The sequence below is a fragment of the Pleurodeles waltl genome, chromosome 5 (assembly GCF_031143425.1).
Source record: "Pleurodeles waltl isolate 20211129_DDA chromosome 5, aPleWal1.hap1.20221129, whole genome shotgun sequence".
NCBI classification, from domain to species: domain Eukaryota; kingdom Metazoa; phylum Chordata; class Amphibia; order Caudata; family Salamandridae; genus Pleurodeles; species Pleurodeles waltl.
In genome coordinates, this window is record NC_090444.1 from 214,792,101 (window position 1) to 214,803,729 (window position 11,629).

The 11,629-nt window shown below is 43.3% G+C and overlaps 1 long non-coding RNA gene across 1 annotated transcript; it reads right to left on the reverse strand.

Moving 5' to 3' along the window:
- Positions 1-685: 685 nt before the first annotated feature.
- LOC138295554 (uncharacterized) lies at positions 686-11,422 on the reverse strand. Its single transcript, XR_011203624.1, has 2 exons — positions 10,527-11,422; positions 686-4,530 (listed from the first exon to the last, which is right to left on the reverse strand). It is a non-coding gene; the product is annotated as an uncharacterized lncRNA (long non-coding RNA).
- Positions 11,423-11,629: the final 207 nt, after the last annotated feature.

Below are 11,629 nucleotides of genomic sequence, written 5' to 3' on the forward strand. Positions count from 1 at the left end.
CCCCATAGTAATGTGTTTTATATGTCCTAACAGTGAAATATTGCTAAATTCGTTTTTCACTGTTGCAATGCCTGTCCCTCTCATAGGTTAACATGGGGGCGACCTTTAAATCTGATTAAAGTGTAGATTCCCTTTGGGAGCGGATGGACATGTGGAGTTTGGGGCTCTGAGCTCACAATTTAAAAATACATCTTTTAGTCAAGTTGATTTCAAGATTGTGTGTTTGAAAATGCCACTTTTAGAAAGTGAGCATTTTCTTGCTTATACCATTTCTGTGACTCTGCCTATTTGTGGATTCCCTGTCTGGGTCTGTTTGACAGTTGTGCTGGTTGCACCTCACACTAGACAGTGACACAAAGGGAGCTGGGGTGTAGTCTGCCTTTTCTGATGAGCCATCTGTGCTAGGAGGGAGGGTAGGGAAGGAGTGGTCACTCACACCTGAAAGGGCTGTGCCTGCCCTCACACAATGCAGTCTCCAACCCCCTGGTGAGTGTCTGGGGCCTGGCCTGGGCAAGGCAGGATTTCACATTCAAAAGAGACTTTACTTTGAAGTAGGCCTACTTCAAAGGAGAAATTGGGTATAAGACGGGCACCGAAAACCACAGATTTTAGAACTGTCAAATGCACATATTTGCAGATACTTACAAATGCATTTACAAAGGAGTTTTGACACGGAGAGCCGGAGTGAAAAATCAATGACCAAAGGTCTGTTTATTTTTGCTGCAGCAAAGAGGACAGGTTTACCACTGGCATCCCAGGCCCGAAGTAAAGTGTGCTGACATAAAGCGTTTAACAGTGATATTTATACTCATACATCAAAGGATACATAAAATGTGTAACTAATGATATACGTCATACAGATATTTTAAGGAGTTAATCAGTTTCCACACACTGGTTCCATTTCCAGCCTTGTCCTTGCCTCCCTTCTGCAGCTGCCTGACTCCCCACATTCTTGAGACCCTTCAAAGGATTACGTGGTTCAAAGGTATAGATATCAGCCTTTCCCTCCCCAAAATACCACAGCCGAGGTCAGTTAGTTATTTGAACACACAATTATAATGAATACAGTGCCCCAGTTAGGGAAAGAAACCAGCTGCAAGCCTATGGCGTGGAAACAGGCTTATTTTACCTAAACAAATATACATAAGATAACATATGTGATAGACAGTGCGTTCAGAGACAACAAAAGCTCAAACTTACACGTGTAAAAGAAACGAAGCAATTCAAAATGAATTCTAACAATCGACCCTTTTTGAGTTTTTTTCTTCTGAACATAATAAACGTTTTGAATAGTTCTAAATTTCCTCATATATGTTGAATTTTACTCCCACTTCATTGAAATTTGCATTCATGGGGACATAAACAACCGATGGGTATGAGCAACCAGTATCTGTAGTGAGGACAGTAGGGTCAATAGCCATTAGGGAAGTTATCTCTTCTCTCTGCATCATAGCTCGATTGGTTTCTAGTATTTTCACTGGCGGAAGTTTACACAATTTTAAACAGGAACAGAGAGCAGGTAAGCACTGCACTAATAAACAACTTAATACAATAGCTATTATTATAAAAAGTATGTCTTTAAACAACCAGCCCCACCCCCCAAACAAAGACCATAACCATGATAAACTCCAATCGCCTCCTTCATATTGGCCCCCCTTTTCAAATACCTGTACTGCTTTTTTTATTTTCCCAATATCCAATTCTATCTCTGATGACTTGTTGACAAAATAACAGCACTTTTGCTGGTACTGATGTTGGATTAAAACACATACTCCTCCTTGTTGTACTGTAATCAAGTCTAGGGCAAGCCGATTTTGTATCGCCAATTGGGCTGCAGAGTTTATCTCTATCTGTATACTTCCTATGGCCTCTCTGGTGGCATTAAATGCAATGGCTAATTCAGCTGACATATTCATCATTGCCAGTTGTAAATCGAAAATTCCAAATCCGGGAATAAGAACATGTAATACTTGAAATACCCAGTTCTTTCGCTCCTCCAGTATGGGTGTCCCTCGTTTGAACCTATGTGCAAAACTCCCCATGTTAAGGGGCTGGGAAGATGATATATTTGATATCACAGTAATGTTGGGTGCCAAATATGCCAGTGAACATATCCCTTCCCAGTTTAGAGGCAGTACTTTATATGCAGTTCTTCCACATACGAAGTACATGCCTCCCTGGATTTGTGAATTTATAATGCTGTATTTTATTCGAGGCAATCCTACACCCTCTGGGGTGTCATGCTCAGAATTATTGCAATATTTGTAATCTTCCCAGATTGTATTTAGCAATGATACATTTGCCCAGGGTGCAACATATGAACATCTAGCCGTCCAGAGGGGGCCAAGGAAAACCCGGGACAATATTACAGGTGAATTTTTCCCATTTCTATCTTGTTCTCTGGAGGGATCATATAACAATCCTTCTGGATCTACTAGAATCTCATTTTCTCCCACAGTCAGGTTCCAATAATTCACAGTGTAATTTTGATGAGTCCCATTAATTAACGCTGTCCAATTTCTGTCTATTTTCTCCTCTCCTTCAAGATCCCAATTCCCTGTCTTTATATCAAATAACAAAGTGTAAACACACTGTTCAGGAGGGATCTTTCCCATGTATTTTGCCTCTGGGTTTTGCCCATAAAAATAGGTACCAAAACATATGGGAAACATTTTAAGTGTGGCATTCTCTTCAGGCATCGGGGAGAGCTTGTATTCTGCCTGGGTATTAGGGAGCACCGCACACCTAGGGTACCATTGATATTCTTGTTGGTCACATCTCCAAGTGGTATTTGGTACAAGACACACTTCCCCTCTTTCATATTCACTTGGTGATACTGGTACTTCATAAAGGCCTATAGGATCCTCGGGGTGTCTAGACAAGTGCCGGCAAATCCAACAGTCAGTGAGACTTAATGTCTCCGCTAATTTTCCATGAACCTTTATCAATGGATGTAAGGTAGGATTTTGCAACAATGATGCAACACCACTGGACATTATACATATTAACATAAGGGTCACTAGGTACTTCATTATGGTTTTGTAGAAATAGTTATAAGGCCACTCTTCCCTATTCTCTAGAGGGATATTTGTCCTGCCAAATGGATATATCTTCATAATTTTATTGTGCTCTTCTCCTTGGTCCTACAACTTTTCTATGATACCGTTTTACTCGTCTCAACCGCCTACGCGTGTTCAAAAATATACTCACACAATTACCAAATATGTAAATGCAAAATATTGATATCACTATACTAATAATCATATACGTATAGATACAGATAAGTGAATTTTTCCTTCAATGTTCACACCCACTAGGGTTCAGCACCGCCGTGCTTTCCACTCTAGCAGTTAGGCTGCACTGGTTGGTCCAGGACAATAGAGGTTGGCTTGATCCTAGGTCCCTTATCTTCTCCTTTTCAAGTTTTAACTCCTGGTGAGTCTCAACTCCCAGTGAGTAAGTCGAAATACTTCAAAATTAATCTTCAGTATAGTTTGTCAGTTTCGTTCAGTGTCTCAGCAAAATGAGGGCGGAGGCCAGCAATTTTCAACCAGATTAGTGATGTGCTTAGGTATTAAACAGAAAAAGGGCACCTTTTTTTTTTTACCGCTGGGACTACAAACCGCACCAACCCTAATGGCTGGCCGCTTCCGTAGAACTGGTATTTGGTTTTTTTTTTTCTTTCTCGCCAGTCACAGAACTGTTAACTCCATTTACCCACTGATTGAATAGCGTTGCACAAGCTGCATCCCACTATACTTGTGTTCTCGTTGAGACAATTGTTCTGACCAATGTTCTGGTGTCGTTGCACAGGCTAGTCACCCGTGTTCATGCTGGAATTTTAGTCATCACAGTCATTTACAACCTCGTCGCCCAAAGTGTGCGTAACAACAGTGAGGATAGCTCGTTTTAATGCTGGTACATCAATGGCATCGGAAATGCCGGTGGCGGTGAAAGCGGGGAACTGTATTTCACGAAGGCAGGCGTGCCGTATTCTGCTGAGCAAAGGATTCCTGGGCCATTCAGAAGAGACCTCAGTTTGCAATTCCAAGCTAGGAGCTATCAGGGTGATGTAAATGTAGCTTTTCGTAGGGGTCACCACCTTACGCACCTTCAAAATTCTGTTCATTTGGATGGGCGAGGACGCAGGTTGTATCGATGAGTTTGTTGATCTTCAAACAGCAACTCTTCGTCACTGGGCAGTTGTGTCACCGCAGGAGCAGAAGTAGCACTTGAAACCTGTGGAGGTGTTTCCTGTCTCCCTACTTCGCTGTAATCAGGAGACAATGGTAATTCTGCTGTTAGAGTACTCTGTAGTGGAATTGGTGCACGCTTACAGTGGCTAGCATGTATCCAGTTTTTCCTTCCTTCCACTTTCACCGCTGTCTGTGTTGCAAGCAGTACCTGGGCTGGCCCCCGCCACCTGGGCTGAAGACTGTTGGTTCTTTGAAAATTCTTTGTCATAAGCCAATCCCCTGGCTTAAAAGGGTGACCAGGGCCTTCAAGAGGAGTCGGTAGGCTGGCCTTGACCTGTTGGTGGATCAAACGCAAATCTTTAGTCAATTGTTTACAGTAATCTACAAACAAAGGATATTGCACTTCAGAAAGCTTCTTTGGTCGTGGTACCCCCCAGATATTGGCTGGCCTCCCCATGACAACTTCATAGGGGGATAATCGTGACTTGCTACTGGCAGTCATCCTGATGGACATTAATGCTAGGGGCAAAGCATCTGGCCATTTTAAGTTGGTCTCAGCACAAATCTTAGCTATTTTGCTCTTCAAGGTGTAATTATACCTTTCTACAAGGCCCGCTGATTGTGGGTGATTTGCAGCATGAAATCGATGTTTGATGTTAAGGGCGGTACAGACCTTCTCCATTACCTCATTAGAAAAATGACTGCCATTGTCACTCCAGACTAATCGTGGCAAGGCGTATCTAGGAAAATATTCTTTTAGTAATATTTTGGCGGTAGAGAGGGCACCATTGTCTTTTAATGGGTAGGCCTCTATCCATTTTGAAAACATGCATACTACCACTAACACGTATTTCAGTTTGTTACACGGTTCCATGTGGATAAAATCCATCTGTATAGCTTCAAAAGGAAGATCAGGAGGGGCAAAGTGGCCAGGGGGCGTAGGGGTCCCTTTTCCTGCATTGTGCACTGCGCACACCATACAACTTTTAACCAGGTTATTAGCAGCTTTGGATATCAGAGGATTACTCCAAACATGGTCCAAAGTTGTCTTGATGCCTTGGGCACTGATGTGTGCAGGACTGTGGGCCATAGTAACCATAGCGTGTACATAGCAATTAGGTAACATCCATCTTCTTCTGTCTGTGTCATCTGTGTAACAACCCTCACTGTCTAGTCTACCGTTCTTCTCCCACTGTTCCCTTTCCTCTGCCGTTGCTTCTGCTTGAATATCTCTCACACACTGCATGGTATTTTCTAGTACTTCGTACTGGGGCTCTCCCTTGATGCTACTCTCAACATATGCATTGTCAAATGGTGCTCGTGCTGTTGCTTTCGCTGTAGCATCTGCAAAAGCATTTCCTCGTCCTATATCATCAGTAATTTTTTTGTGGGCACTACACTTAATGATTGCGACCTGACGGGGCAGACTGAGAGCAGTCAAAAGTGTCACAATCAAGTTGCCATGCTGGATGGTAGTGCCATGTGACGTGATAAAGCCTCTATTCGCCCAGAGTCGCCCAAAATTATGAGCTACTCCAAACGCATATTGGCTATCAGTGTAGATGTTAACACTAAGATGTTCACTTATTTCACAAGCTCTGGTGAGGGCAATTAATTCTGCAGCCTGTGCCGAATTTTGCGGGATTCTATGAGATTCAACCACTGTTTTGACTGTGGTGACGGCATAGGCTGCAGCGGTCGTACCATCTGGTAACTTGAAGCAAGACCCATCTACAAACAGCTCTCCCTGTGGGTCAGATAGGGGAGTGTCTGTCAAGTCTACCCGTCCCTTAGTTTCTTCCTCAGTGGCAAAAATGCAATTATGATCAAATTCCACATTGTCCTGAGGGAGGGGTAGTAACGTAGCTGGGTTCAAGACATTGCACCGCTTCAAAGTAATATTTGGACTGAACAATGTTAATTCGTAACCCGTTAGACGAGCACTGGTGAGGTGCTGCGTCTGTGTCTTGTTTAACAAAATATCAACGGCATGAGGAACCATCACAGTGAGCGGATTGCCACCAACAAACCCTTCACTTTGTTTCACTGCAGCTGCTGCAGAAGCCACTCCTCTAAGACAAGTAGGCAAAGCTTGCGCCACAGTGTCCAAGGTGGAAGAGAAGTATGCACAAGGGCGTTGTCTCCCACCTTGGGCCTGTGTCAAAACAGACAATGTACAGCCATGCTTTTCATGCACAAATAAAACAAATGGTTTGCTGTAATCCGGATTACCCAATACAGGAGCAGAGCACATCGCCTTTTTTAATTCTTGAAAAGCCTCCTCACATTTGTCAGTCCAAGGTACAGGAGAGGGCACATCTGAAAGTGTCAGAGCAGTCAATGGTTTTGCTATAAGTGAAAAATTTGGAATCCACTGTCTGCAAAAAGATGTAAATCCCAAAAATGCTCGGACTTCAGAAGGGGTGCGTGGTGCAGTCATTGTATGAACCAATTTAATTCTGTCTGGATGTAATCTCCTTCCCTCCTTAGAGAGGAGGTGTCCTAGATAGGTGACCTCCTCTCTACAATACTGCAATTTTGGAAGGGACACCTTATGGCCCAGAGGTGCTAAATGATGTAATAATGCAACAGTATCAGTCTTACATTGTGTCATGGAATCTGAGGCAATTAAAATATCATCAATGTACTGCAACAACGCAGAGCCTGTGGGTGGATTGAATTGGTCTAATTGACGTTTAAGACATTGACTATATATGCTCGGGGACTCAACAAAGCCCTGTGGAATTCTTGTCATCGCGAATGATCTACCAAAAATCGCAAAGCTAAACAAATATTGAGATTCTTCGGCAATTGGAATGCTAAAGAAAGCATTCTTCAAATCGATTACGGTGAAAAAACACGCAGAGGGTGGTATCATGGTGAAAAGACTATTCATGTCTGGGACCACGGGAAACTGGGGAATTACTATTTTATTAATTTCTCGGAGATCAATAACTAATCGATATACTGTGTTATCAGTAAATGATTGCTCACCATCTAATCTATTAGCATCATTTCGTTTCTTTACAACAGGAAGGATTGGACTGTTACATGGGCTGCTCACTATTTCCTTTATGACACCTGCATGCACAAGATCAGATATGACTGCCTTGAGCCCTTTTTCGCTTGTTTTAGGTAATTTGTATTGAGGAACACGAGGTAACCGGGCACCTGGTTTGATTTTTATTACAATAGGGTCGATATCCATAATGCCTACATCATTCTTGCCTTTGGCCCATAAGCGAGGGTCTATTTCCTGTAGCTCTGGGGGTAAGTCGTATTCCTGTGAGAACATGCACCGAGTTGGGGAAACACTATCCATAGTTACATAGACACCATCCATTGAACAGTGAATAACTGCATTTAATTTCTTTAACAAATCTAATGCAAACAGGTTTTCATTGCAACCTGATGTTAAAGAGAGTGGCGTGTGTACTGTAAATGGGCCTACAGTTACTCTCATAGGTGTTGAGATGGGGCTCACCACGGGGATTCCAGAAATCCCAATTGATGTGGTATGAAGCCCAGACAGGGGAGCCCCGGGGACTGCAGAATGTGCAATAGATGTTCTGGTGGCACCAGTATCTAGAAGAAACTTATGGCCCTCTCCTTCGATTTTTACATCAATGTAGGGACCATTTTGATCTACAGGAATACTTACTCGCCCCTGGCCCTGTCTGTGGCTGTCCTAATAATTGTAGGATTCAGAAAAGAAATCATCAGCATAATATTGTCGTTCAAATGCATTGTCAAAAATATTAGTGTTACGCGGGACCTGATTCTCATTCTGCGAATTCTGATCAGTTCTACCTCTTCCTCGTCCTCGTGCATTACCTGCCGCGTTCCCTCTATGAAGTGACATACTTTGTCTTCCTTCCAGTAATGGGCAAGTATCACGCCAATGTCCATCCTGCTTACAGTAGGCACATTGGTTGATATTTAATCGGCGGTCTTGGGGTGGTGCAGATGCACCTCGACCTCGACCCCTTCCCCGTCCCCTTGGTGGGCCACCCCTTTGCTGAGGGGTTGCATCCCGCTGAGGGTATGCCTGCTGTAATAATACCTTTTTCTTCAATTCTTTTACTGACTTCTCATTCTTTTCTAATTCTTCCTTGTACCTGCTCTCATAGTATTGCGCCATCTGCAAAATCTCTGCCTGTCCCTTCGTCATCCACGAACTCTCTGTTGCTTTTAATTTTTGTGATATTTCAGGTAGAAGGCCATTAACAAAGCGTTCTACAAATAGTGTGACACCTGTTACGGTGGCGAGGTCTTGACCGCTAAAATCTATGAAAGCTTGTTCAATTCGAGTAAAATAATCTGGGACATCTTCACCTATCTTCTGTTTATAAGTGGCAAGCTTTCCCCAATCCACAGTCTGAAGAGGTATAACAGTTTCTAACTTAGTCAATATCCGATTAGGTAAATCTAAAATATCCTGATGCGGCAGGGTTCCTGGTGCCCTTTGTGCTTCATGTGCTTCTAAACCCCCCCATGTATTTCCCAAAGTAGGTGCATCATCTACTCTTCTAATTTTATGCCAAACTTCAGGACCCAATAAAACACCAAAAAAATAGTCAATGTCTTTGAGTGTCATGGTTGTGGTGGAAATGGCAATTCTAAGGTCCCGATAGAATCCAGCTGGATTCTTTCGAGGGTCTGGCAAGTCTTTCTTTATAGCCATTACCTCCTCCCTTTTCCATGGTATATGAACAAATTGGGCCACCGGCACGGGAGCTGGTTGTCCGGCGGCAGTTGCTGCTGCGACTGCAGCTGCAGTGGGCATATCAGGGTGCACTTCCCTCATTGGGTACCCCTTGTCATATCTATTTAGAACATCTTCCCTGGCTATGACACAAGTGCGTACTCCCTCATTTATGCTGTTACTATCAAGAATACAAGCCCTACTGTCCCGCCATAATTGGTTTAATTCTTGTTCATAAGGGAGAGGGGTAGAATCTGTAATACAAGACTTCCAATCCCTCTCCAATTTTTCAATCATATACAGCAGTGCTAATTGCTGTCCAAAATGTGACATCTGTTGTATTGTGTCCATAATATCGGTGTGGGTGTAAATAAGATGTGACATCCAGTTATCTGACTGATCCTTGATAACCCGTTTTTCCCAATCCCCAATAGTGGAGCGGGTACTAGGGGGCGAAATCGACTTCATAGGTGTGCTCCATATGGGTGAAAGTGAGTGAGTGGCTGTGCACCGTCGGCGTTGTCCATTTGGGGTATTAGGGGCAGGGGACATTATTGGTAACCTTGCAGTGTTGGCTGGTAGTGGTGGGGCAGGTGGCGGAGGGATTAGGACTTGGGCTATTTGGGTGGCTTGGGCTAGAGGCTGTGGTGGCTGTGGCACATGCTGCTGTAGTGGTGCACCTGGATTTCCCAAATTGTGCCCTTGCCCTTGCTGCTGTTGCGGTGCCCCCATGATAGGTTGGGCTACTGCAGGGGGTGTGTAAGGTGGAGGTGCAGTAGGGCTATTATCTAATAGCTGTAGCATTACCTCATCTTCCTCTAATGCATGTTTGGGTTCTGTTGGCTTTGATACATAACTTCCCTCCACCTGGGCCCTATGGACTCTGTCTTCAGACTCAATTCTTTTCTGGGTTTGGGAATGGTGGTACAGGGCGGCTTTCTGCATGATGGTTCTCCGGTTCTCCTTCTCTAACAGTTTATCTGACTTCGTTTTTCTTTTGGTGGCCTCAATTTCCCATTTTCTGTATACTTCAAACATATGTTGTCTAGCCTTTTTATGAAACAAACATTCCTGTAGGTAGGTTAGTTTCTTTAAATCAAAAGACCCATCCTCCGGCCACTGGAGGTCAGGACAATGTCTAGTATATTTGCGCCATATACTATTATACAAATTATTCTCTAAACCATAATCCTTTAACATGTCCCACCCTGGTGTTCCCTCTTTTGGAATGGGTTGCTTTTTATCTAAACGTGGCACATGATTTCGGCGAAAACAAAGACATAACCCTTGCCAACATTTCTTATTTCCCATATCTAACCTTTTAATTTTTCAAAATGCAACACGCACCAAATTTCAAAATGCAACCTGCACCGAAAAAAAAACCTTTTTCAAATGTGCACCAAAGAAAACCTTTTCAAATATTTACCAACTTACAAATTGCTCCAGGCCTGGGCAAATTACTCAAACAAGAAAAACACATGTAATACAAATTGTCAAATGGTACCTTGTACAAATGCAAATTTACCAAGAACTAATCATTCCCAAAAATGATAAGTTATCCAAAAACAATTATTCTCTCAAATGCAAGTTAAAGCAGACAAATAGCCAGCGAGGAACAGTCTTACCTGACTATCTGCTTTTTCCTGGATTTCTCTCCGGCCGCCCGTGTCAGACTAATCCGTCAAGATAAACACCGATGTTTCAGGGACTTCGCTGGGACATCATGAGAAAGCGGGGGGAAACCTGCCCGGTGGATAAGATGCAGCTGCTTCTGAAACTAAGTCTTTGTGCAGGGGCCCCTGGAATCTACACCTCCGGAACGGCGTCCCCCCACTGGCAGCACGTCTCGTGACAGAGCTACTGAAGATATCCACTGGAAGGTCCCTGTTCGGGCGCCAAATTGTCAAATGCACATATTTGCAGATACTTACAAATGCATTTACAAAGGAGTTTTGACACGGAGAGCCGGAGTGAAAAATCAATGACCAAAGGTCTGTTTATTTTTGCTGCAGCAAAGAGGACAGGTTTACCACTGGCATCCCAGGCCCGAAGTAAAGTGTGCTGACATAAAGCGTTTAACAGTGATATTTATACTCATACATCAAAGGATACATAAAATGTGTAACTAATGATATACGTCATACAGATATTTTAAGGAGTTAATCAGTTTCCACACACTGGTTCCATTTCCAGCCTTGTCCTTGCCTCCCTTCTGCAGCTGCCTGACTCCCCACATTCTTGAGACCCTTCAAAGGATTACGTGGTTCAAAGGTATAGATATCAGCCTTTCCCTCCCCAAAATACCACAGCCGAGGTCAGTTAGTTATTTGAACACACAATTATAATGAATACAGTGCCCCAGTTAGGGAAAGAAACCAGCTGCAAGCCTATGGCGTGGAAACAGGCTTATTTTACCTAAACAAATATACATAAGATAACATATGTGATAGACAGTGCGTTCAGAGACAACAAAAGCTCAAACTTACACGTGTAAAAGAAACGAAGCAATTCAAAATGAATTCTAACAGAACACTTCTGGAAACCAAGAGGAACCTCTGCCTGGAGATGAGCTGAAGAGCTGAGGAAGAAGAGGTGCCTTGCTTGTGACTGTGCTTTGTGGAGCTATCCTGCAGTTGCTGCTTCTGCCAGAGTAAGAGGGCAAAGACTGGACTTTGTGTGCCTTCCATCTTGTGAAGATCTCCAAGGGCTTGATTTAGAGTTTGCCTCC